This window comes from Mustela lutreola, chromosome 11 (genome assembly GCF_030435805.1).
Source record: "Mustela lutreola isolate mMusLut2 chromosome 11, mMusLut2.pri, whole genome shotgun sequence".
Classification (NCBI taxonomy): domain Eukaryota; kingdom Metazoa; phylum Chordata; class Mammalia; order Carnivora; family Mustelidae; genus Mustela; species Mustela lutreola.
In genome coordinates, this window is record NC_081300.1 from 103,997,964 (window position 1) to 104,009,899 (window position 11,936).

The window sequence follows — 11,936 nt, forward strand, 5'->3', positions numbered from 1 at the left end:
CCCGAATGACTTCGCCGGGCTTTTTCCGGCCAATTCTCACGAGCGTTCTGCACAAACCAGGATTGGTTTGGGCAAAACGCTCGTGAGAATTGGCCGGCGTAGGACAGCCCTGCGGACCGCCGAGCTCTCCATGGCCCAGGGCCCTTTCTCGCCCAGGGCATGTTGCTGCCGCCAAGAAATGGCTCGGAAAAGACGCGGCCCACCCCGGTACGCCGGCGCATTGGAGCGTTCCCGGAGCAGAGTTGAAGAACGGGTGGTGTCCTGGTGTGCGCCACTGTCTTTCGAGTAGATGGGCCAGCCAAGGATGGGGATGACCTCATTTGGTCATACAGGTTTATCTCACTCTGAGGGTTGTCCGAAGCACCAGAGGGGCCGATGGAGACTGCGTGGTTGGGAGATGCGTGGCTGCGGGTCTAAGGGTTTCCCATATGGAGTCCATGAGGGACAGGACCCCGAAGGCAGTTTGGGGAGGCAGGCGAGTGTTCCAGACCAGACTTCGTGATGGGACTGGCCCCGTGGTAGAGCGCAGGGATGGGACCCCGGCCAGTCGAGGATCCACGGGCGTTGTCCTCGCTGCATTCCATCTTGTGGAGTGCCTCTTGGCGGCGATCGGGTGCGGGCACTCACAGTGCCCTTCAGGGCCCCGAGATGGGGTCGGCCCAGCAGACGTGCGGCGCCCGAATGACTTCGCCGGGCTTTTTCCGGCCAATTCTCACGAGCGTTCTGCCCAAACCAGGATTGGATTGTGCAGAACCCTCGTGAGAATTGGCCGGCGTAGGACAGCCCTGCGGACCGCCGTGCTCTCCATGGCCCAGGGCCCTTTCTCGCCCAGGGCATGTTGCTGCCGCCAATAAATGGCTCGGAAATGACGCGGCCCACCCCGGCACGCCCGCGCATTGGAGCGTTCCCGGAGCAGAGTAGAAGAACGGGTGGTGGCCTGGTGTGCGCCTCTGTCTCTCGGGTAGATGGGCCGGCCAAGGATGGGGATGACCTCATCTTGGTCATACAGGGTTATGTCACTCTGAGGGTTGTCCGAAGCACCAGAGGGGCCGATGGAGACTGCGTGGTTGGGAGATGGGTGGCTGCGGGTCTAAGGGTTTCCCATATGGAGGCCATGAGGGACAGGACCCCGGAAGCAGGTTGGGGAAGCAGGCGAGTGTTCCAGACCGGACTTCGTGATGGGCCTGGCCCCGTGGTAGAGCGCAGGGTTGTGACCCCGGCAAGTCGAGGATCCACGGGCGTTGTCCTCGCTGCATTCCAACTTGTGGAGTGCAGTTGGCGGCGATCGGGTGCCGGAAATCACAGTGCCCTTCAGGGCCCCGAGGTGGGGACGGCCCAGCAGACGTGCGGCGCCCGAATGACTTTGCCGGGTGGGGGCGGCCCAGCAGACGTGCGGCGCCCAAATGACTTCGCCGGGCTTTATCCGGCCAATTCTCACGAACGTTCTGCCCAAACCAGGATTGGTTTGGGCAAAACGCTCGTGAGAATTGGCCGGCGTAGGACAGCCCTGCGGACCGCCGTGCTCTCCATGGCTCAGGGCCCTTTCTCGCCCAGGGCATGTTGCTGCCGCCAAGAAATGGCTCGGAAAAGACGAGGCCCACCCCGGCACGCCGGCGCATTGGAGCGTTCCCGGAGCACAGTTGAAGAACGGGTGGTGGCCTGGTGTGCGCCTCTGTCTTTCGAGTAGATGGGCCGGCCAAGGATCGGGATGACCTCATCTTGGTCATACAGGTTTATCTCACTCTGAGGGTTGTCCGAAGCACCAGAGGGGCCGATGGAGACTGCGTGGTTGGGAGATGCGTGGCTGCGGGTCTAAGGGTTTCCCATATGGAGGCCATGAGGGACAGGACCCCGAAGGAAGTTTGGGGAAGCAGGTGAGTGTTCCAGACCGGACTTCGTGATGGGCCTGGCCCCGTGGTAGAGCGCAGGGATGGGACACCGGCCAGTCGAGGATCCACGAGCGTTGTCCTCGCTGCATTCCATCTTGTGGAGTGCCTCTTGGCGGCGATCGGGTGCGGGCACTCACAGTGCCCTTCAGGGCCCCGAGGTGGGGGCGGCCCAGCAGACGTGCGGTGCCCGAATGACTTCCCCGGGCTTTTTCCGGCCAATTCTCACGAGCGTTCTGCCCAAACCAGGATTGGTTTGGGCAGACCGCTCGTGAGAATTGGCCGGCGTAGGACAGCCCTGCGGACCGCCGGGCTCTCCATGGCCCAGGGCCCTTTCTCGCCCAGGGCATGTTGCTGCCGCCAAGAAATGGCTCGGAAAAGACGCGGCCCACCCCGGCACGCCGGCGCATTGGAGCGTTCCCGGAGCAGAGTTGAAGTACGGGTGGTGGCCTGCTGTGCGCCTCTGTCTTTCGGGTAGATGGGCCCGCCAAGGATGGGGATGACCTAATCTTGGTCATACAGGTTTATTTCACTCTGAGGGTTGTCCGAAGCACCAGAGGTGCCGAAGGAGACTGCCTGGTTGGGAGATGCGTGGCTGCGGGTCTAAGGGTTTCCCATATGGAGGCCATGAGGGACAGGACCCCGGAAGCAGGTTGGGGAAGCAGGCGAGAGTTCCAGACCGGACTTCGTGATAGGCCTGGCCCCGTGGTAGAGCGAAGGGATTGGACCCCGGCCAGTCGAGGATCCACGGGCGTTGTCCTCGCTGCATCCATCTTGTGGAGTGCCTCTTGGCGGCGATCGGGTGCGGCCACTCACAGTGCCCTTAAGGGCCCCGAGGTGGGGGCGGCCCAGCAGACGTGCGGCGCCCGAATGACTTCGCCGGGCTTTTTCCGGCCAATTCTCACGAGCGTTCTGCCCAAACCAGGATTGGTTTGGGCAGAACGCTCGTGAGAATTGGCCGGCATAGGACAGCCCTGCGGACCGCCGTGCTCTCCATGGCCCAGGGCCCTTTCTCGCCCAGGGCATGTTGCTGCCACCAAGAAATGGCTCGGAAAAGACGCGGCCCACCCCGGCACACCGGCCCATTGACGCGTTCCCGGAGCAGAGTTGAAGAACGGGTGGTGGCCTGGTGTGCGCCTCTGTCTTTGGGGTAGATGGGCCGGCCAAGGATGGGGATGACCTCATCTTGGTCATACAGTTTGATCTCACTCTGAGGGTTGTCCGAAGCACCAGAGGGGCCGATGGAGACTGCGTGGTTGGGAGATGCGTGGCTGCGGGTCTAAGGGTTTCCCATATGGAGGCCATGAGGGACAGGACCCCGGAAGCAGGTTGGGGAAGCAGGCGAGTGTTCCAGACCGGACTTCGTGATGGGCCTGGCCCCGTGGTAGAGCGCAGGGATGGGACCCCGGCCAGTCGAGGATCCACGGGCGTTGTCCTCGCTGCATTCCATCTTGTGGAGTGCCTCTTGGCGGCGATCGGGTGCGGGCACTCACAGTGCCCTTAAGGGCCCCGAGGTGGGGGCGGCCCAGCAGACGTGCGGCGCCCGAATGAATTCGCCGGGCTTTTTCCGGCCAATTCTCACGAGCGTTCTGCCCAAACCAGGATTGGTTTGGGCAGAACGCTCGTGAGAATTGCCCGGCGTAGGACAGCCCTGCGGACCGCCGTGCTCTCCATGGCCCAGGGCCCTTTCTCGCCCAGGGCATGTTGCTGCCGCCAAGAAATGGCTCGGAAAAGACGCGGCCCACCCCGGCACACCGGCCCATTGGAGCGTTCCCGGAGCAGAGTTGAAGAACGGGTGGTGGCCTGGTGTGCGCCTCTGTCTTTCGGGTAGATGGGCCGGGCAAGGATGGGGATGACCTCATCTTGGTGAAACAAATTGATCTCACTCTGAGGGTTGTCCGAAGCACCAGAGGGGCCGATGGAGACTGCGTGGTTGGGAGATGCGTGGCTGCGGGTCTAAGGGTTTCCCATATGGAGGCCATGAGGGACAGGACCCCGGAAGCAGGTTGGGGAAGCAGGCGAGTGTTCCAGACCGGACTTCGTGATGGGCCTGGCCCCGTGGTAGAGCGCAGGGATGGGACCCCGGCCAGTCGAGGATCCACGGGCGTTGTCCTCGCTGCATTCCATCTTGTGGAGTGCCTCTTGGCGGCGATCGGGTGCGGGCACACACATTGCCCTTCAGGGCCGCGAGGTGGGGGCGGCCCAGCAGACGTGCGGCGCCCGAATGACTTCGCCGGTCTTTTTCTGGCCAATTCTCACGAGCGTTCTGCCCAAACCAGGATTGGTTTGGGCAGAACGCTCGTGAGAATTGGCCGGCGTAGGACAGCCCTGCGGACCGCCGTGCTCTCCATGGCTCAGGGCCCTTTCTCGCCCAGGGCATGTTGCTGCCGCCAAGAAATGGCTCAGAAAAGACGAGGCCCACCCCGGCACGCCGGCGCATTGGAGCGTTCCCGGAGCACAGTTGAAGAACGGGTGGTGGCCTGGTGTGCGCCTCTGTCTTTCGAGTAGATGGGCCGGCAAAGGATCGGGATGACCTCATCTTGGTCATACAGGTTTATCTCACTCTGAGGGTTGTCCGAAGCACCAGAGGGGCCGATGGAGACTGCGTGGTTGGGAGATGCGTGGCTGCGGGTCTAAGGGTTTCCCATATGGAGGCCATGAGGGACAGGACCCAGAAGGAAGTTTGGGGAAGCAGGCGAGTGTTCCAGACCGGACTTCGTGATGCGCCTGGCCCCGTGGTAGAGCGCAGGGATGGGACCCCGGCCAGTCGAGGATCCACGGGCGTTGTCCTCGCTGCATTCCATCTTGTGGAGTGCCTCTTGGCGGCGATCGGGTGCGGGCACTCACATTGCCCTTCAGGGCCCCGAGGTGGGGGCGGCCCAGCACACGTGCAGCGCCCGAATGTCTTCGCCGGGATTATTCCGGCCAATTCTCACGAGCGTTCTGCCCAAACCAGGATTGGTTTGGGCAGAACGCTCGTGAGGTTTGGCCGGCGTAGGACAGCCCTGCGGAACGCCGTGCCTCCAAGGCCCAGGGCCCTTTCTCGCCCAGGGCATGTTGCTGCCGCCAAGAAATGGCTCGGAAAAGACGCGGCCCACCCCGGCACGCCGGCGCATTGCAGCGTTCCCGGAGCAGAGTTGAAGAACGGGTGGTGGCCTGGTGTGCGCCTCTGTCTTTCGGGTAGATGGGCCGGCCAAGGATGGAGATGACCTCATCTTGGTCATACAGGTTTTTGTCACTCTGAGGGTTGTCCGAAGCACCAGAGGGGCCGATGGAGACTGCGTGGTTGGGAGATGCGTGGCTGCGGGGCTAAGAGTTTCCCATATGGAGGCCATGAGGGACAGGATCCCGGAAGCAGGTTGGGGAAGCAGGCGAGTGTTCCAGACCGGACTTCGTGATGGGCCTGGCCCCGTGGTAGAGCGCTTGGATGGGACCCCGGCAAGTCGAGGATCCACGGGCGTTGTCCTCGCTGCATTCCATCTTGTGGAGTGCCTCTTGGCGGCGATCGGGTGCGGGCACTCACAGTGCCCTTCAGGGCCCCGAGGTGGGGGCGGCCCAGGAGACGTGCGGCGCCGGAATGACTTCGCCGGGCTTGTTCCGGCCAATTCTCACGAGCGTTCTTCCCAAACCAGAATTGGTTTGGGCAGAACGCTCGTGAGAATTGGCCGGTGTAGGACAGCCCTGCGGACCGCCGTGCTCTCCATGGCCCAGGGCCCTTTCTCGGCCAGGGCATGTTGCTGCCGCCAAGAAATGGCTCGGAAAAGACGCGGCCCAACCCGGCACACCGGCGTAATGGAGTGTTCCCGGAGCAGATTTGAAGAACGGGTGGTGGCCTGGTGTGCGCCTCTGTCTTTGGGGTACATGGGCCGGCCAAGGATGGGGATGACCTCATCTTGGTCATACCGGTTTATCTCACTCTGAGGGTTGTCCGAAGCACCAGAGGGGCCGAAGGAGACTGCGTGGTTGTGAGATGCGTGGCTGCGGGTCTAAGGGTTTCCCATATGGAGGCCATGAGGGACAGGACCCCGGAAGCAGGTTGGGGAAGCAGGCGAGTGTTCCAGACCGGACTTCGTGATGGGCCTGGCCCCGTGGTAGAGCGCAGGGATGGGACCACGGCCAGTCGAGGATCCACGAGCGTTGTCCTCGCTGCATTCCATCTTGTGCAGTGCCTCTTGGTGGCGATCGGGTGCGGGCAGTCACAGTGCCCTTCAGGGCCCCGAGGTGGGGGCGGCCCAGCAGACGTGCGGCGCCCGAATGACTTCCCCGGGCTTTTTCCGGCCAATTCTCACGAGCGATCTGCCCAAACCAGGATTGGTTTGGGCAGAACGCTCGTGAGAATTGGCCGGCGTAGGACAGCCCTGCGGACCGCCGTGCTCTCCATGGCCCAGGGCCCTTTCTCGCCCAGGGCATGTTGCTGCCGCCAAGAAATGGCTCGGAAAAGACGCGGCCCACCCCGGCACGCCGGCGCATTGGAGCGTTCCCGGAGCAGAGTTGAAAAACGTGTGGTGGCCTGGTGTGCGCCTCTGTCTTTCGGGTAGATGGGCCGGCCAAGGATGGAGATGACCTCATCTTGGTCATACAGGTTTTTGTCACTCTGAGGGTTGTCCGAAGCACCAGAGGGGCCGATGGAGACGCGTGGTTGGGAGATGCGAGGCTGCGGGTCTAAGGGTTTCCCATATGGAGGCCATGAGGGACAGGATCCCGGAAGGAGGTTGGGGAAGCAGGCGAGTGTTCCAGACCGGACTTGTGATGGGCCTGGCCCAGTGGTAGAGCGCAGGGATGGGACCCCGGCCAGTCGAGGATCCACGGGCGTTGTCCTCGCTGCATTCCATCTTGTGGAGTACCTCTTGGCGGCGATCGGGTGCGGGCACTCACATTGCCCTTCAGGGCCCCGAAGTGGGGGCGGCCCAGCACACGTGCAGCGCCCGAATGTCTTCGCCGGGATTATTCCGGCCAATTCTCACGAGCGTTCTGCCCAAACCAGGATTGGTTTGGGCAGAACGCTCGTGAGAATTGGCCGGCGTAGGACAGCCCTGCGGAACGCCGTGCCTCCAAGGCCCAGGGCCCTTTCTCGCCCAGGGCATGTTGCTGCCGCCAAGAAATGGCTCGGAAAAGACGCGGCCCACCCCGGCACGCCGGCGCATTGCAGCGTTCCCGGAGCAGAGTTGAAGAACGGGTGGTGGCCTGGTGTGCGCCTCTGTCTTTCGGGTAGATGGGCCGGCCAAGGATGGAGATGACCTCATCTTGGTCATACAGGTTTTTGTCACTCTGAGGGTTGTCCGAAGCACCAGAGGGGCCGATGGAGACTGTGTGGTTGGGAGATGCGTGGCTGCGGGTCTAAGGGTTTCCCATATGGAGGCCATGAGGGACAGGATCCCGGAAGCAGGTTGGGGAAGCAGGCGATTGTTCCAGACAGGACTTCGTGATGGGCCTGGCCCATCCCTGATAGAGCGTAGGGATCGGACACCGTCCAGTCGAGGATCCACGGGCGTTGTCCTCGCTGCATTGCATCTTGTGGAGTGCCTCTTGGCGGCGATCGGGTGCGGGCACTCACAGTGCCCTTCAGGGCCCCGAGGTGGGGGCGGCCCAGCATACGTGCGGCGCCCGAATGACTTCGCCGGGCTTGTTCCGGCCAATTCTCACGAGCGTTCTTCCCAAACCAGAATTGGTTTGGGCAGAACGCTCGTGAGAATTGGCCGGCGTAGGACAGCCCTGCGGACCGCCGTGCTCTCCATGGCCCAGGGCCCTTTCTCGCCCAGGGCATGTTGCTGCCGCCAAGAAATGGCTCGGAAAAGACGCGGCCCACCCCGGCACGCCGGCGCATTGGAGCGTTCCCGGAGCAGAGTTGAAGAACGGGTGGTGGCCTGGTGTGCGCCTCTGTCTTTCGGGTACATGGGCCGGCCAAGGATGGGGATGACCTCATCTTGGTCCTACAGGTTTATCTCACTCTGAGGGTTGTCCGAAGCACCAGAGGGGCCGATGGAGACTGCGTGGTTGGGAGATGCGTGGCTGCGGGTCTAAGGGTTTCCCATATGGAGGCCATGAGGGACAGGACCCCGGAAGCAGGTTGGGGAAGCAGGCGAGTGTTCCAGACCGGACTTCGTGATGGGCCTGGCCCCGTGGTAGAGCGCAGGGATGGGACCCCGGCCAGTCGAGGATCCACGGGCGTACTCCTCGCTGCATTCCATCTTGTGGAGAGCCTCTTGGCGGCGATCGGGTGCGGGCACTCACAGTGCCCTTCAGGGCCCCGAGGTCGGGGCGGCGCAGCAGACGTCCGGCGCCTGAAAGACTTCGAGGGGCTTTTTCCGGCCAATTCTCACGAGCGTTCTGCCCAAACCAGGTTGGTTTGGGCAGAACGCTCGTGAGAATTGGCCGGCGTAGGACAGCCCTGCGGACCGCCGTGCTCTCCATGGCCCAGGGCCCTTTCTCGCCCAGGGCATGATGCTGCCGCCAAGAAATGGCTCGGAAAAGACGCGGCCCACCCCGGCACGCCGGCGCATTGGAGCGTTCCCGGAGCAGAGTTGAAGAACGGGTGGTGGCCTGGTGTGCGCCTCTGTCTTTCGGGTAGATGGGCTGGCCAAGGATGGGGATGACCTCATCTTGGTCATACAGGTTTAAGTCACTCTGAGGGTTGTCTGAAGCACCAGAGGGGACTGGAGACTGCGTGGTTGGGAGATGCGTGGCTGCGGGTCTAAGGGTTTCCCTTATGGAGGCCATGTGGGACAGGACACCAGAAGCAGGTTGGGGAAGCAGGCGAGTGTTCCAGACCGGACTTCGTGATGGGCCTGGCCCCGTGGTAGAGCGCAGGGATGGGACCCCGGCAGGTCGAGGATCCACGGGCGTTGTCCTCACTGCATTCCAACTTGTGGAGTGCAGTTGGCGGCGATCGGGTGCCGGCAATCACAGTGCCCTTCAGGGCCCCGAGGTGGGGGCGGCCCAGCAGACGTGCGGTGCCCGAATGACTTCGCCGGGCTATTTCCGGCCAATTCTCACGAGCGTTCTGCACAAACCAGGATTGGTTTGGGCAAAACGCTCGTGAGAATTGGCCGGCGTAGGACAGCCCTGCGGACCGCCGAGCTCTCCATGGCCCAGGGCCCTTTCTCGCCCAGGGCATGTTGCTGCCGCCAAGAAATGGCTCGGAAAAGACGCGGCCCACCCCGGTACGCCGGCGCATTGGAGCGTTCCCGGAGCAGAGTTGAAGAACGGGTGGTGTCCTGGTGTGCGCCACTGTCTTTCGAGTAGATGGGCCAGCCAAGGATGGGGATGACCTCATTTGGTCATACAGGTTTATCTCACTCTGAGGGTTGTCCGAAGCACCAGAGGGGCCGATGGAGACTGCGTGGTTGGGAGATGCGTGGCTGCGGGTCTAAGGGTTTCCCATAAGGAGTCCATGAGGGACAGGACCCCGAAGGCAGTTTGGGGAGGCAGGCGAGTGTTCCAGACCAGACTTCGTGATGGGACTGGCCCCGTGGTAGAGCGCAGGGATGGGACCCCGGCCAGTCGAGGATCCACGGGCGTTGTCCTCGCTGCATTCCATCTTGTGGAGTGCCTCTTGGCGGCGATCGGGTGCGGGCACTCACAGTGCCCTTCAGGGCCCCGAGATGGGGTCGGCCCAGCAGACGTGCGGCGCCCGAATGACTTCGCCGGGCTTTTTCCGGCCAATTCTCACGAGCGTTCTGCCTAAACCAGGATTGGTTTGGGCAGAACCCTCGTGAGAATTGGCCGGCGTAGGACAGCCCTGCGGACCGCCGTGCTCTCCATGGCCCAGGGCCCTTTCTCGCCCAGGGCATGTTGCTGCCGCCAATAAATGGCTCGGAAATGACGCGGCCCACCCCGGCACGCCCGCGCATTGGAGCGTTCCCGGAGCAGAGTAGAAGAACGGGTGGTGGCCTGGTGTGCGCCTCTGTCTCTCGGGTAGATGGGCCGGCCAAGGATGGGGATGACCTCATCTTGGTCATACAGGGTTATGTCACTCTGAGGGTTGTCCGAAGCACCAGAGGGGCCGATGGAGACTGCGTGGTTGGGAGATGGGTGGCTGCGGGTCTAAGGGTTTCCCATATGGAGGCCAATGGGGACAGGACCCCGGAAGCAGGTTGGGGAAGCAGGCAAGTGTTCCAGACCGGACTTCGTGATGGGCCTGGCCCCGTGGTAGAGCGCAGGGTTGTGACCCCGGCAAGTCGAGGATCCACGGGCGTTGTCCTCGCTGCATTCCAACTTGTGGAGTGCAGTTGGCGGCGATCGGGTGCCGGAAATCACAGTGCCCTTCAGGGCCGCGAGGTGGGGACGGCCCAGCAGACGTGCGGCGCCCGAATGACTTCGCCGGGTGGGGGCGGCCCAGCAGACGTGCGGCGCCCTAATGACTTCGCCGGGCTTTATCCGGCCAATTCTCACGAACGTTCTGCCCAAACCAGGATTGGTTTGGGCAAAACGCTCGTGAGAATTGGCCGGCGTAGGACAGCCCTGCGGACCGCCGTGCTCTCCATGGCTCAGGGCCCTTTCTCGCCCAGGGCATGTTGCTGCCGCCAAGAAATGGCTCGGAAAAGACGAGGCCCACCCCGGCACGCCGGCGCATTGGAGCGTTCCCGGAGCACAGTTGAAGAACGGGTGGTGGCCTGGTGTGCGCCTCTGTCTTTCGAGTAGATGGGCCAGCCAAGGATCGGGATGACCTCATCTTGGTCATACAGGTTTATCTCACTCTGAGGGTTGTCCGAAGCACCAGAGGGGCCGATGGAGACTGCGTGGTTGGGAGATGCGTGGCTGCGGGTCTAAGGGTTTCCCATATGGAGGCCATGAGGGACAGGACCCCGAAGGAAGTTTGGGGAAGCAGGCGAGTGTTCCAGACCGGACTTGGTGATGGGCCTGGCCCCGTGGTAGAGCGCAGGGATGGGACCCCGGCCAGTCGAGGATCCACGGGCGTTGTCATCGCTGCATTCCATCTTGTGGAGTGCCTCTTGGCGGCGATCGGGTGCGGGCACTCACAGTGCCCTTCAGGGCCCCGAGGTGGGGGCGGCCCAGCAGACGTGCGGCGCCCGAATGACTTCGCCGGGCTATATCCGGCCAATTCTCACGAACGTTCTGCCCAAACCAGGATTGGTTTGGGCAAAACACTCGTGAGAATTGGCCGGCGTAGGACAGCCCTGCGGACCGCCGTGCTCTCCATGGCCCAGGGCCATTTCTCGCCAAGGGCATGTTGCTGCCGCCAAGAAATGGCTCGGAAAAGACGCGGCCCACCCCGGCACGCCGGCGCATTGGAGCGTTCCCGGAGCAGAGTTGAAGAACGGGTGGTGTCCTGGTGTGCGCCTCTGTCTTTCGAGTAGTGGGCCAGCCAAGGATGGGGATGACCTCATCTTGGTCCTACAGGTTTATCTCACTCTGAGGGTTGTCCGAAGCACCAGAGGGGCCGATGGAGACTGCGTGGTTGGGAGATGCGTGGCTGCGGGTCTAAGTGTTTCCCATATGGTGGCCATGAGGGACAGGACCCCGGAAGCAGGTTGGGGAAGCAGGCGAGTGTTCCAGACCGGACCTCGTGATGGGCCTGGCCCCGTGGTAGAGCGCAGGGATGGGACCCCGGTAAGTCGAGGATCCACGGGCGTTGTCCTCGCTGCATTTCATCTTGTGGAGTGCCTCTTGGCGGAGATCGGGTGCGGGCACTCACAGTGCCCTTCAGGGCCCCGAGGTGGGGGCGGCCCAGCACACGTGCAGCGCCCGAATGTCTTCGCCGGGATTATTCCGGCCAATTCTCACGAGCGTTCTGCCCAAACCAGGATTGGTTTGGGCAGAACGCTCGTGAGAATTGGCCGGCGTAGGACAGCCCTGCGGACCGCCGTGCCTCCAAGGCCGAGGGCCCTTTCTCGCCCAGGGCATGTTGCTGCCGCCAAGAAATGGCTCGGAAAAGACGCGGCCCACCCCGGCACGCCGGCGCATTGCAGCGTTCCCGGAGCAGAGTTGAAGAACGGGTGGTGGCCTGGTGTGCGCCTCTGTCTTTCGGGTAGATGGGCCGGGCAAGGATGGGGATGACCTCATCTGGTCATACAGGTTTATGTCACTCTG